This window comes from Rhea americana, unplaced genomic scaffold (genome assembly GCF_003343005.1).
Source record: "Rhea americana isolate MKP2758 unplaced genomic scaffold, rheAme1 scaffold_16, whole genome shotgun sequence".
NCBI lineage: Eukaryota > Metazoa > Chordata > Aves > Rheiformes > Rheidae > Rhea > Rhea americana.
The window spans coordinates 2,057,834-2,070,679 of record NW_028185705.1 but is presented as its reverse complement, the minus strand read 5'-3'; the positions used below and the strand labels follow the sequence as shown (position 1 = coordinate 2,070,679).

Below are 12,846 nucleotides of genomic sequence, written 5' to 3'. Positions count from 1 at the left end.
TTTTCAAAACTAACTAGCAGATACACATGTTTGAGATTACCCAAATACAGAATTACTCTAATTAATAATACCTTTCATTAGATATTACAACTGTCCCTGCATAATGGTCCATATACTTTGTCTGTGAAATAACCCCATACTATGTATTCTTACAAAGGGTAGAGGCATGGCATGGGACTGCAAAAGTAAAGAAGCTGGTACTGATGGCAACAGTTTGTATTTTGTAGTTGCCAGTAGTGCTTCTGCTCTTTTGAAGACATATGGAGATACTTCCTTGTATAATATATATACAAAAACTGTATCTCTCTAGCTGGGTTAAGCCTGACTACAACATTTGAGGAGATCCTTTCTTACTGTATTTCTTTCGGCAAGCGTGTTGCCCATTTGACTCTTTCCTTGATTCATCTAACCCCCCACCCCAAAAGGATATGCAAATGCAATTAAGTACTTTGATCCTCATAGATATCAGGTTGGTGCTATGTTTGTGTCTTCCAATTTTAGAGAACTCCATTTGATGCATATTCACAGACAGCCCTGTCAAAATGCCCCAAGTCCCAAGATACTCTGTGGGGGGAAAAAAAAAAAGAAGTCTAATATATTAATTCAGCTGAAATTAACTCAGTACAAAAGGAGTTATAGCACATCTTGGGACCTCCTGGCTTTTATACAGCTGTGACATGGCTTCCCAGATGGCACAATTATCTTTCTAAAATATTGTAGCAAACTTTCATTTGTCATTTGTATTAGTGCAATAAGCTTTCCACAAATAGGCAGAGGTATCTATCTATGTTCTCCATGCCGATAGTTATAGTTCACTTGGAATCAGAGAAACATTTTGTAGGAATAGGAAACAAACCACCTTTTTTCATTTTGACTTCTGAAATTCCTATCCCACATGAGTATATCTCAGAAGTCTGAAGTTATAACCAGAATTGTATATTAATTTTTTTTAAAAGAATACTTTATGTTCTGTGAAAGCATTTGATTTTCTTCTTTGGATAGCCCTAATTCTGATGTGGTGGGCAGTTGAAGTACAGCAGGCAAGTTTGCAACACTGTAAATACTACAGTCAAGTCAATAATATTTATATTGAATGTAGAACTTATATTGAATGGCAGAAAAATTATTCTGCTTACTCCTTTATCAACCAGGAGTAAAGCTACTCTAGACAGTATGTCTTCAGTGTATACAGCATTATGTATCATGTGTCTGAACTTGCAGAAATGTTTTCAGCTAATCATACCTGAGGTATAATGATGTCCCACTTCTAAAACACAAGGGTTTTTTACATTAAAAAAGAGTGCAGGAGGTAAAAACTGAGAGAGATTATTCCTGCACCAGCAAAAGAAAAGTTTTATTAGTGGGTTTTTTTTTTCCAAATTGGCTGTCTGAATGTCAGTTCTCTTCTTATTTTTCCTCTCAATATTCAGTTTCTTATGCAAAACTTACTTCTGATATTAACCTGTTGAAAACAGTTGCTTATTTGTAGTTGCCTTATTAAAGGTAAGGGGACTGCAGAAGTAAAGAAGCTGATACTGATGGCACCAAAAAACTACCAAGGGTTTCCAAGCAAATCAAAGGCTCYATTGCACTATGTGAGAGCACAGTGGTAGAAGTTCCAGATGTGCACAATATAGGTAACGACCAAGAGAAATCAGTTGCTGCCTTTACTCTAGTAAAGATGAAGAGCTGGACTCTAAGAGTTTGTTGTGGATGATGCAGGACATCTGTGAAGGATCCTGGACTTGATTCCAGATCTCCTGAGTTCTGATTTAGTACATTAGCTGTAAAACTGTGTATTAATGTTGTAATTCATGAGGAGGGAGGGAAAAAAAAAAAAACCCCTCCAAACAGCTTTTTGACTGAAAAATGCTTTGCCCTGAATACTGGGTCTTGAAATTATTTTTGTTTTTCCAAGATTAAAAAAACACTCTAGGGTTCCAAATGCTAGGAACATGGAGATCACTCCAATACTGTAGCAGGGAGTCATGATAAAAAAGTAAAACCTCTATACCAATCACTGACTGGATAAGATACCTATCTTGGCCAAGTACAGATGTGCCTTACAGTTATCTTTTATTGTTACAGCAGAAACATAATTCATAATGACGGAGAGTTGAGTCTTTTGGTTTACAATGATAATCTGTCTGTTGGTTCTTGTGAGCAATTTTGCTTTACCTAAACTTAYTTGCTGTTTGTGGAAGAACTCAGGTTAGCTCTCTGTTACATGGGAGGGCGGGTGTATACCTGCAAGTTGTTACGTTGCCAGTTTACAACATGGTGCAGAAATAAGCTACTTCAGCATACTCATACGTACAGGAGGTAGAGCCAGGCTATCTTCCCAGCAGCATGACTCTTGGGTAGAACATGTACAGAGTGGAGCAGCAAAGGGAAAGAATGATCCTACCCTATGTTCTTGTGATTGCAAGTGGTATCTCCGGAAACATTTTGGTGTGGGGGAAATTTAGCACAGGTGGCCAAGCTTCAGTTAGGTGGTTCAGGATAACGACTTCTTTGCATACTGTTTCCATCTCAGCTGTGCAGTTCTGGACCCAGGAGCCAATGAGCTGTAGGTGATTAGGGAGCCTCTGTCTCTTGCAGACAGGTAGCTTAGCTGCAGGTTAATCACACGTGTTGGACAGATTTTCAAGATTTTAATCCCTTAATTTTGAGCAAACTGTGTGATGAAGGGAGCATTGTATTTTATCCAACCTTATAAGATGCAATACAGAAAAAGCCCTGTACCAGAAGGCATGACTGGATACTGCTGAGAGGTAAGAGGGAACAAATTTGCTGCTTGTGCTGAAATTAGGAAATTTCTTCGCTTTCCAACAGAGGAGATAAAGACCCATGAAATAAACAACATCCACTAACATTTGTGCCTATTATGCATAATGACTTAGAGACTACTTAGGTTGTTTCTGTATACTGTGAGTAATTCACACCCCTTTACTGTATGAAAGGAGAGTTAGCAGTTAGGCAATGTCCAAGTAGCCACTTAATGAAAATAAACTATATTAAGAGTTAAGTGTTTATGAATATCTATTCAGTAGTACTGAAGAAAAGTTTTAAGGGAAAGTAGTTTAGAGAGGTGTAAACTCTTGTGTATTCTTCAGAAAGCCACAGTACTTTTTGCAATTCAGCTACTGCAGGGAGAAATCTTCCCTATTACTTCCTGAAATGGCCTCTGAAACTCTCTTTCTAACAGTTTCTATCTGGAATAAAATTGCATGAAAAGACAGCTTGAGATAGCTCTGCGTAAACTCAGGAATGAATCTTGAACAAACAAACAGAAAAGGACAAAGTGCTTACATACCCCTTAAATCATACCAGTGTAATACACTGGGGCTCAAGGAAGAGTAACATTCTTGGGGATAAAAATAGAGAGGGCGTTTCTTCTCTGCAGGTAAATTCATGCCTTTGGTGCATAGTTCAAGTCCAAAGTGTCTTCAGGTATTTATAAGAGAAGATTATCATGCAAAAAAACTCTTGTCCAGATATATACACTTGACATTTTGCTGAGTGAAGTACAGTTAGTAAAGTAGTACTGGAAGTTTTCCACTTCTGGTTTTCATAGGGAAAAATTTCTTTCAATTTCTTCTATCAAAGAATGACTGAGGTTGGCAGGGACCTCTGGAGGTTGTCTGCCTGGTCTAACCTGCAGCTTGAGGAGGGGCAGCTAGAGCAGGTTGCTCAGGACTGTGTCCAGTTGGGTTTTGAGCATCTCTGAGGATGGAGATGCCAGAGCCTCTCTGGGCAGCTTACTCTGGTGTTCAGTCGCCCTCACAGTGATAAAAGGCTATGTCTTCTTCATTAACCCCTCCCCGCTTCTCCCCCAACAGGTATTTATACACCCTGGTAAGTTCTCCCTGAGCCTTCTCTTCTCCAGACTGAACAGTCCTGGTTCCCTCAGCCTCTCCTCCTAAGACAGAGGCTCCAGTCCCGTAGTAGTCTTTGCAGCACTGAGCTGGGCTTACTCCAGAAGGTCAATGTCTCTTATACGGGGGGGAGCCCAGCACTGGAAACGGGGTAAGAGAGATAAGAATAGTTTCTCGTGCCAATTTGTTGTCAGAGTTAATCAACAGTAAAACCAGGTTAGTCTGACTCCAGCCATGTGAGTGAATGGCTGTTCTGGAACAGATGACCTTCACTTCCAAAATGTCCTCTCAGGGAGGAGGTTGTTCAAGAACAAACTGTTCTTATAGGCTAGAATGTACAGACAGGAGACAGATTTCTTTGTGGAACTGAGACTGTTGGCAGGAGAGGGAAACTACTTCACATACAGGGTTATTTTTTATGTCCTGATTATAAGGGCATTGAGAAAGATTACATGTTTTATCAAAAGGCCTCTGGGCAGATACAGTGATAGAATTTGCAAGGACTTGAGTCATTATCCACAACACCATCATATACTTCTCTACTGATTTCTTCTGAGAGGTGGATTTTATTTGATGCTCATGTGCAACTTTATTCTCTCCAGCAGTGGTTGCATCTCTATCAATCAGGCTCTGTGGGAGGAGGTTAATACTGTGCATGCTACTATTATTGGTATCCTAAGTACTTTTAGCTGAGAATAACTAACAAGTTGCCGTGGTATCTGGTGGGGGTGGGTAGGGGTTGTCACCTAGAGAGTTGGCTCCGTGAAATGAAGTGCTCTGGTGTAACTGCTGCTGCATAGCGCTCTCCACTGCCAGCTTCCTGTTCAAGAACAATAAATACAGGTTTTCATCCCAGTAATGAGTTTTTCTAAGTAGTGTGAAAACTCCAGGGATTCTTTTTATCAGAAGATAATCGTATTCTGGCAGTGGTACTTATCATGCCCAGTAAGTGTCCCAAGGATGTGATTATCTCCTGATAACTCTATAGCCTGTTACACTTTGTTGTTTCCTTACAGTGGAGAAAGCACTTGTTGTCTCTGAGGTTGATTTTATTCAGTTTGATAATGATAAAGGAATAAAGTCACCATTTGCTTGTTGGTATCAGGCAGCATGATTAGAAGCCACATACATATTAGATTAGTTATTGCAGAAAAGTAAATATATTTGAGTGAAACCTTCCTTTTCTATTTCAATAGCCTTCAGTGTTCAGACAGTCTTAAAAAGGTGAAGTTGGTATGAATTATAGAAACAGACTTCCATATCTAAATGACCTTCATACAGAAAATGTGCGTTGATTCTTTAACACCTATATTTGAGACCGTTGAAGTTCCTTAAAGTGCTTAGAATTTATCCGTTGCTAATACAATGTTTTAACAAGATTAAAGATAGTTAAACTAAAAGACTGGTCTTCAGTAGAAGAGCAAGTTTTTCTGAAGTATATGGGCGTATTTTTTTATCGCAACAAGCGAAACCGACTGAGAATGGATGATCTCCTAAACTGGAATTAGGCAGAGAAAGAAACTTACTCTTATCTGTGCTACTGCTGGACTTGCAAAGCGAATCTTTCTGTTGTCTTAAAATTCTGGTCTGCTATATGAGAATCATACAGTTCAGGATTTTCATAGGAACTGCATAGGAAAATGATTCAGACTCAAATTTTATAAAATACTCTTTAAAAAGATTTTGAGCATAAATGTTTTATCCTGTTAAAATGTAAAGTTTGGCAGATCTGACATTGTAGAGGGTCTGTGTATTTGATTAAAAGAATTTAAGAAGTTTCAGATATATTTGAAAATGAGAATTGATGTATCAGTAGGAAGCTTGTGACTGGTGTCAGTCTTGTAGTTGCATGATGAACATATGTATGAATTTTTTTGAAAATTAATGACTTAAGTGTGATCACTGCTATTTGTAGAACTTGAAAAAATCTTTGAAAGCAGATTTGCTTAGAAATATTTTTGTAGGCACTGTACTTACTGGCACACTCTTAATTACTTGTGGTCAAATTCTGCTTCTGAATGAACTGAATTTAAAGGGAATGAGAATTTGACCCAACAGCCTAATCCTATTTTTTCTATTGTATGTTTTGTTACTCTAGTACTTAATCCAATTTAGCACCATATACAAGTTAAGTGTTTTGTATCTTACATAACCCAGTGGAAGAAGTTAGCTGAAGCCAAGAAGAGGTGGGACCCAAAGAAACAGATAAAATACTTAGGCTAATTGCTGTGTGTTGGCAGAGGTACAGTAGAAGCTGTGACTCTAAATGTTTTTTAAGGAAGGAATTCGACATGCATTTTAAAAGAAAAACTGTGCAGATTATAAACAACGCTAATGTGGTTACGCTGATCAGCATGGGCTGCCGATCAAATGATAAGGCTGAATTGGAATAAAACCTTGTCCCCAGCATTTGGGCTAAGCTCAGAGTTCAGAAATAGTTTTGGCGAGGGCTGGCCAGTGGGTGTAGGTGGGTCCTGGTGAGCAGCAAGTGTTGGCATGGGTGCCCCGAGGGTGGAGGTCCCTCTGTGAAGGGGGGTTCTGCAGAGGGTAGCCCGGTGGTTGTGCCAGCACACCGCCTCCTCTGCCGAACTCCAGAGCCCAGCCGCCTCGGCTTGAATGAAACCACGTTCAGAGCAGTTTGGACAGCATTTTGAACAGCATTTTGAACTCAGATTCCTCTTGAGTAAAGAAACTGTGTTGTTCTCCACGTCAGGGCAAGCGTGTTTGCTCTGCTGCTTAGCATCCCAGCAGCAGCATGTGAGCGCACCTCTGCTCGCGCCTCTCTGCTGCTCGTGCTGGGCTCGTCGCTCGGACAGCAGCAGAAGCTTTAATACCAGAGAGCACTTCAAATAACATTTGTGCGAAATTAGGAAGAAATTTGAAATTGTATCTATGTTGGCTTTCTAGATTTGTTTCTTTGTTGRAACAGCTTTGGATTAAAATAACATTTTTCACTAGTAGCGATTAAATTGACGATTAGTATTGCCAGTATGAAGGATGTTGCAAGTAATGCATCACAACCTGAAAATACAGGTGAAAAGTGGATGTGGGCAAAGTAAAACACAAGAATGCAATAGTTAGTGTTAAATTCTGTGAAATTTTGAAAATGTGGAGAAGGGTTTTGTTTTTTTTTTTTTTTCCTTCCAAGTTATTTTGGATGAAAAAAATTACAAAAGTCCTGTGAAATTTATTTAGTAATTATCAAAAGTAAGCTGAAGCTCTCTCACACACTTAAAGAATATTTATAATAGAGACGCATAAATTAGCACTGGGGTTTTGATGAAATTAATTGTGAATAGTTTAGAATAATGATAAGCATGGTAGGCTGGCTTACTAATATATATTTTTTTGCTCTACTGAGAAAACACTAACAGATAACTCCTTCCTAAAAATGAACAAATCGAATAAGATTGTATTAGATTATTATTATGCATATTATTATATATTTTTATATAATATATAATATGTATTATAACTGTATTATGTTAGAATGTAAACCTGTGCCTGCTGAACAAGGTGGTAGATGGAGTAAGAAATTCAGAAACACGATATTCCAGAATAAAATCATTCTATGCACTATGTATCTATATGTGGTATGCAGAAGCCTTGCAATGTTGAATGCAACAATAAATTTAACTTAGTACAGTTCAGATTTTTTATATATGTTGTAAGTTCTGAAATGAAGTAATTTTGACCACAGTACTTACCCGTTAGAGAACTCGGTTTGAAGGAGAAAAGTGCAGCAATAACTTCATTTTACTCATTACTCTAAGTTTCTTCTATAAAGAGTGTTCCACAAACAATTTCAAGATTTCCTAAGTGTTTTTCTTTTTCTTTCTTTTTTTTTTTTAACTTGATTAGACTTCTTGATCTCCACTACTGAAAGCTGTAAAGTTAGCCTCTGTTTTTGTCACGTTATTCAGGAAATAAAAGCATCTCTTCTGCACAACATTTTTTGTTAATCAGACCTTTTTGTTAATGCAGTGTGTTATCTGCTGAACTGTAGACTTGTGGTACACAACTGGCCCTGGGGTTTTAGTTGAAGGTCAACCCACAAGTGACCAATTTTATACACATAACATGCCTAGTTATCAGATGAGAAAATGTCAACCACTTTCGCAACAGGCTTTACACAAGGATGGGGAGTTGCTTCTTTTAGACCATGTCCCAGATAATGTTACTGTACTTTGTGGAGATATGCTTAGAGATTGTGATATGGAAAACAGACTTGTGGAGAGGGGCACATAAATGTAACTGTGCAGTATTTGAAATATTAGTGCGCCTATTCAAAGGCATGAAAGTAAAACACAACTGTGTTTTACAAAATATGACAAAATCAGATGGCACAGTTCAAAGAAAAGTGATTCTTAGCTTGGAGACCCAGATTCCTTGTGAGACCTTACCAAGCAGGAAGTCTTAATGACAAAAAAAATAGGGTGAACATCCATCTGATTGGGACCTGAAAAGATCAAAGTGGCAAAGCTTTGTCATGGATTAAAAAAGAATATATATATGTCTTGGTTAATTATTCAGAGTAACTGGTGAAGACAGGCTTTTGGATATGATGCTTTTGCTCCTGCTTCTGGAGTGTCAGTTCAAAACATTTTTTTTTAATTAAGATTGAGCTTATAGTGAGATTAGACTCTACATACACACGAAAGGGTGAAAGAGCACTTTAAAATCCACCTAGGGATTCATTTAAGAAAAAAAATACTTGATAGGAAGAGATACCTCTTCTTTGGCAGAAAGGAGTTCTTATTACAGAAGATACTGTGGATCAGAAATTAGCTGTTGCGGTGAGGGCAGATAAAGAAGGTGCTGTACTGTCAAATGAGATGTATGCTTTTAAGCTTCAGTTCTATTATTGATTATAACATCTCTGTAGTAAATCAGGTACAAGCTTGTATTTAATTTTCAAAGACTGCAAATTCCTTTTGTACCACAACTTCTGAGTAGTATAAATCTTCTAATGAATGTTAAAAAGATATTGTTTCTCAGACAGTCACCAGTCGTTCATAATTGTTAAAGGAATTCAGTTGTATTTAGACCATGTGTTGGATGAATGTGATTTTTCTCAGTTGTCAACACATTGTGATATTCTTCTGATTCCCTTTAGTCTCTTTTTGCTATGTAGAAAAAACAATTAGTTTTAAGTACTGATCTGTTGTAGTGAATACCTTTATCCTAGAGTTTTATAAAATGTAGTGATTTACAGAACAGTCAACCTGACTGCCCATCAAGAAGGGTTACCTAGCTATTTTTTTTTCAAAAAAAAAAAAAAAAAAGGCTCAAACCCTTATTCTCTTCCCATTCCAATGTTTAATTTGACTACTTGTCTGTGCATCTTCACTATTATTAATTTAGAGTTGATGAATACATCCTTTCAGATACCGAATGATCAAAATTATGGCCCTGTCTTCCACAGCTGCACAAAAATTTTCAGGGCAGGGAAGAATAACTTCGTAGTGAATTCTTCTAGAATATGCACACGTCCCACAGCTTTTAGTATAACAGGGGAAAATGGTAACCTAGTATTTGGGACCAGGATGGTCAGCCGCGATGTGCTTAGAGACCACTGCCCATTTCTGTTTGTGAAAATAGTTATACGTGCACAGTTATAGCCCTGGCCCTGGCCCAGGTTGTTCCCTAGCTGCTGTCAGTTGGCAGTCACTGAGAGCCACTGTACATCTGAACGAGAAACAGAGTGTTATCACTTACCCCAGATGGCTTGCTAAGTTTTACAACTGCATAAAAAACATGGAAAGTTTTCATTACATTTCTTCATCATGTTTTTTCTCTCTTTGCTGGAACAGCGGGTGTCACTAGGTTCTTCAGAAACAGCTCATACTGTAAACTGTGGAATAGTAGCATTAGTGTCCTCTTTAGTTCATGCAAAGCCACAGATCCATTCTGTCTGGTTAAATATGGTCTTTGCCCCATGGTGATTGTTCCAACTGGATTTCGTTTGTCACTAAAAAAAAATATAAATTTTAAAAGTATCTGATAATGTGATGGCAGAGTCCTTTTTTTTTTTTTTTTTTTTTTCCTTAATGAATCCTACCATCACCAGTTTAATGAATTGGTTTGGACTAGATATGATTAAGCTTGTGATCAAGAGCTTGACTAAGAATCTTGTAGTCTGTAGATTAAGAACGTTGCATGTTAATTAATGCATAACTCCTGTCTGTGACATGTCTGGAGAATCAAACTTGCTGAGAGCTGTTCTAGGAAACACTGGGATTGCCAGCTTATTTGAAGGCATTTAACTATAGTAATGTTACCTGATTAATTTATGGACTGCAACAGGAAAACTCCGTTCTATCAGTAGCCCTTGTCTCTGTGCATTATTTATAATAGGGACTAGAAATCGCATGAGGGGATTGAGGCTCATGTGCAGGCTTCAGTTAAAATACTCATGAGTGCATACTATAACATAACATTTCTAAAATCTCCTCTTTCCTTAATTTCTAGAGCTGAAAAAAACAAAATTTGGGGATCACAATGCATTTCTAGTCATTTCCATCTTGCACTTGTTGAACGTAGATCTGATGCATAATTAAACTTTAATCAAGTCAGAGTCTTCAGTTCACTTTAGAAAGGTGAGATACCACTCAGCATCCATGCATATCCATGAAAATAGACTTAAGGGCATTTGGATAAGACATTTTTCATCATTTTTTTTGTCTTTTTTTTGTGAGAAACCTCGCATCTCTGCTCTTAATGTAATGTATTTGTATTGCATAAGTAAATGGATAATACTGAGATCTGCAGTAGTGCTGAAAAAATAGAATTCAAGTGTCTATTTGCCTGCAAGAGTACAAATTTGAGATAATACAATGTAAGAATTATCTGGAAAATCAAATTTCTATTGCAAGGAAAGTTCTGGCACTCCAATTTTGCTTTTATGCTAAAAGAAACCAAACCTGAAATTACTCTTACACAAGTCTTCAAGCTAATGCAGAGCTATTAGATCTTTTTTTTTTCTTTTAGATATTGAAGCTTTATATTTTGAAATTGTACTGTACTGAAGAGGAATCAAAGCAATATTTGTTTCATGAAAATGGAATTTTGACATAATTGAAACAAAATAAGTACAATCATTAATTTTGGCTTTAGTTTTGTAGAAATTATATATTTATCAAAAATTATGTTTGGAAATATTGGAAACCCTTGTATCAAAACAAAACTGAACAGCTTTTACTTTACCACTAAGTAATTTGATTTGGCTCCAATAAGTAGTGTCCATATCTGATTTTAAAGTGTTTATTTTCTTTATAAAGAGACTTGTTGAATAGTTGGCTTTGTAAAAAGAGATAAGTTAATCTGTAGAGGTCTTTTAAAGCTTCCTGCACTCTCAAGTAAAATGCTGCTTCTTAACTTGTTTTGTGTCTAAATACCAAAGTGTGATTTGTTGAATTGAGTTTGGAGGAAACAACCCTGAATCTCATGTAAAATAACGTCACAGTATCACAAGTCTGCATGTGGATAGTAGTCCCTCCACAGACAAAACCCCATATAAGCCATCACAGTGAAGTCTTTCAAGGGAATACTTTTGTTCTGATCAAATAGGGTATAGGAGCAGTGCTGTACTTAAAACAGACTTGCAAGTGAGCAAGTAAAACTGCTTTGACACTTTTTTTTTAATTTGATTTCACATAAAAAGCTGTTTTTCCTTGACTTCCTGGACTTTTTCCATGCAAAAGAACCTGTGAGAGACTCTCCAGAGCACGGTGCAAGGGAAGTTCAGTTTACTATGCCAAGTCTGTTCTGGGCTGAATGTCTTGAATTGGGTAATGAATTCTCCAATAGCCCGATCTCTTTCTGAGGAGTGTTATGAAGACAGAGGAGCCCAAATTTGTCACCTACCTGTGTTTTCAGCAGGGAGCTGATAGGAGAGAGAAACAGTGATGGGTGAAAATAAATTCAAATCCTTGTTCGCTGTGGGGCAGCACAGCTGAGTTACTACTGCACAGTGCTTTGGYGGGGCAGACTTGCAGTGTTGTACGTGGGCTCCAAAGATCAGCTCAGGCTTTACTACGCTCTTTGCTGGGAGCTCAGCACTCTTCATGTGTAGCCCTGGCATCTTCTTGCTGTTTGTAAGTTAGATGTAACAAGAATATGGTAATTGATGTGGTATTTCGAGAACAAAAACAATTCTTGAGACAAATCAAAAAATAGAGAATAACAGAGATTCCTGGGATTACTCTGGGCTGGATTTTGGGTTCTGATAATTTAGACGTTCATAACTCAACTTGTTTAGTCCAAGACTAGGTAAAAATGAAAGTACCTTTGGGTTCACTGCTTGTGAGATTAAGTCCCTGTGAGGCCTTTGGTATTGCAGGTGAAATCTCTCTCATGTTTTAAACCTGTTCCAAATTGTGTGTTTTTCTCTCGATAGTAGAGACTGTATCAACCACAGAATTAAATGTGCTCTAAGAACAATTAGTGCCACATAAGGGCAGTGTTGATGGAACATACAATCCTTGTCTTCCTTTTGGCACAGTTTTGCATGATCAGTTTACAGATGAAAACTTTTAAAGAAGATAAAGACTTAAAAAGGTACAATTTCATCAATCATAAGCTCAAATTTCTGAAGAGTTCAATACATTCATGACTATTAAACTTCAGATCATGCTGAAGATACAGAAGTTGAGCTTTATGTAGTTTAATCAACAGATTCGTATCTCCCCACTTTCCTTTCTCCTATTAGCTATAAATTTGTTTTCCCCTTTAGCAGATTGTTTTTTATTTCTCCTTTTTAGATATTGTAAAACTAAGATTATCTTATCAAAAAAACATGAAACATTTAACTGATTAAATTTCAGACCAATTAGTCATACTTAAGCCTTTGTGTAGACTTTCTGTGGATTCTGCACTGTCTGTATTTTTCATTTCCTGTTTTACAACTGCATGCGCCATGAAGATGGTAATTAATTTGGTAATTAAAATACTACCTTTCTAGCAGATA

At 37.3% G+C, this 12,846-nt stretch overlaps 1 protein-coding gene across 6 annotated transcripts in view; it reads left to right on the top strand.

Annotated features, from left to right (window-relative positions):
* The window catches only part of CNTN4 (contactin 4), a 368,687-nt gene that overhangs the window by 78,127 nt on the left and 277,714 nt on the right, over nt 1–12,846 (top strand). Inside the window, exon 1 of one of the 6 annotated variants that reach the window (XM_085300037.1) lies at nt 3,947–4,029. The exons of the other annotated variants lie outside the window; for them this stretch is intronic. The gene's annotated coding sequence lies outside the window, so the exon portion shown is untranslated. Of the gene's footprint in view, nt 1–3,946; nt 4,030–12,846 lie in introns of those variants that run through there. 6 annotated transcript variants of the gene reach the window in all.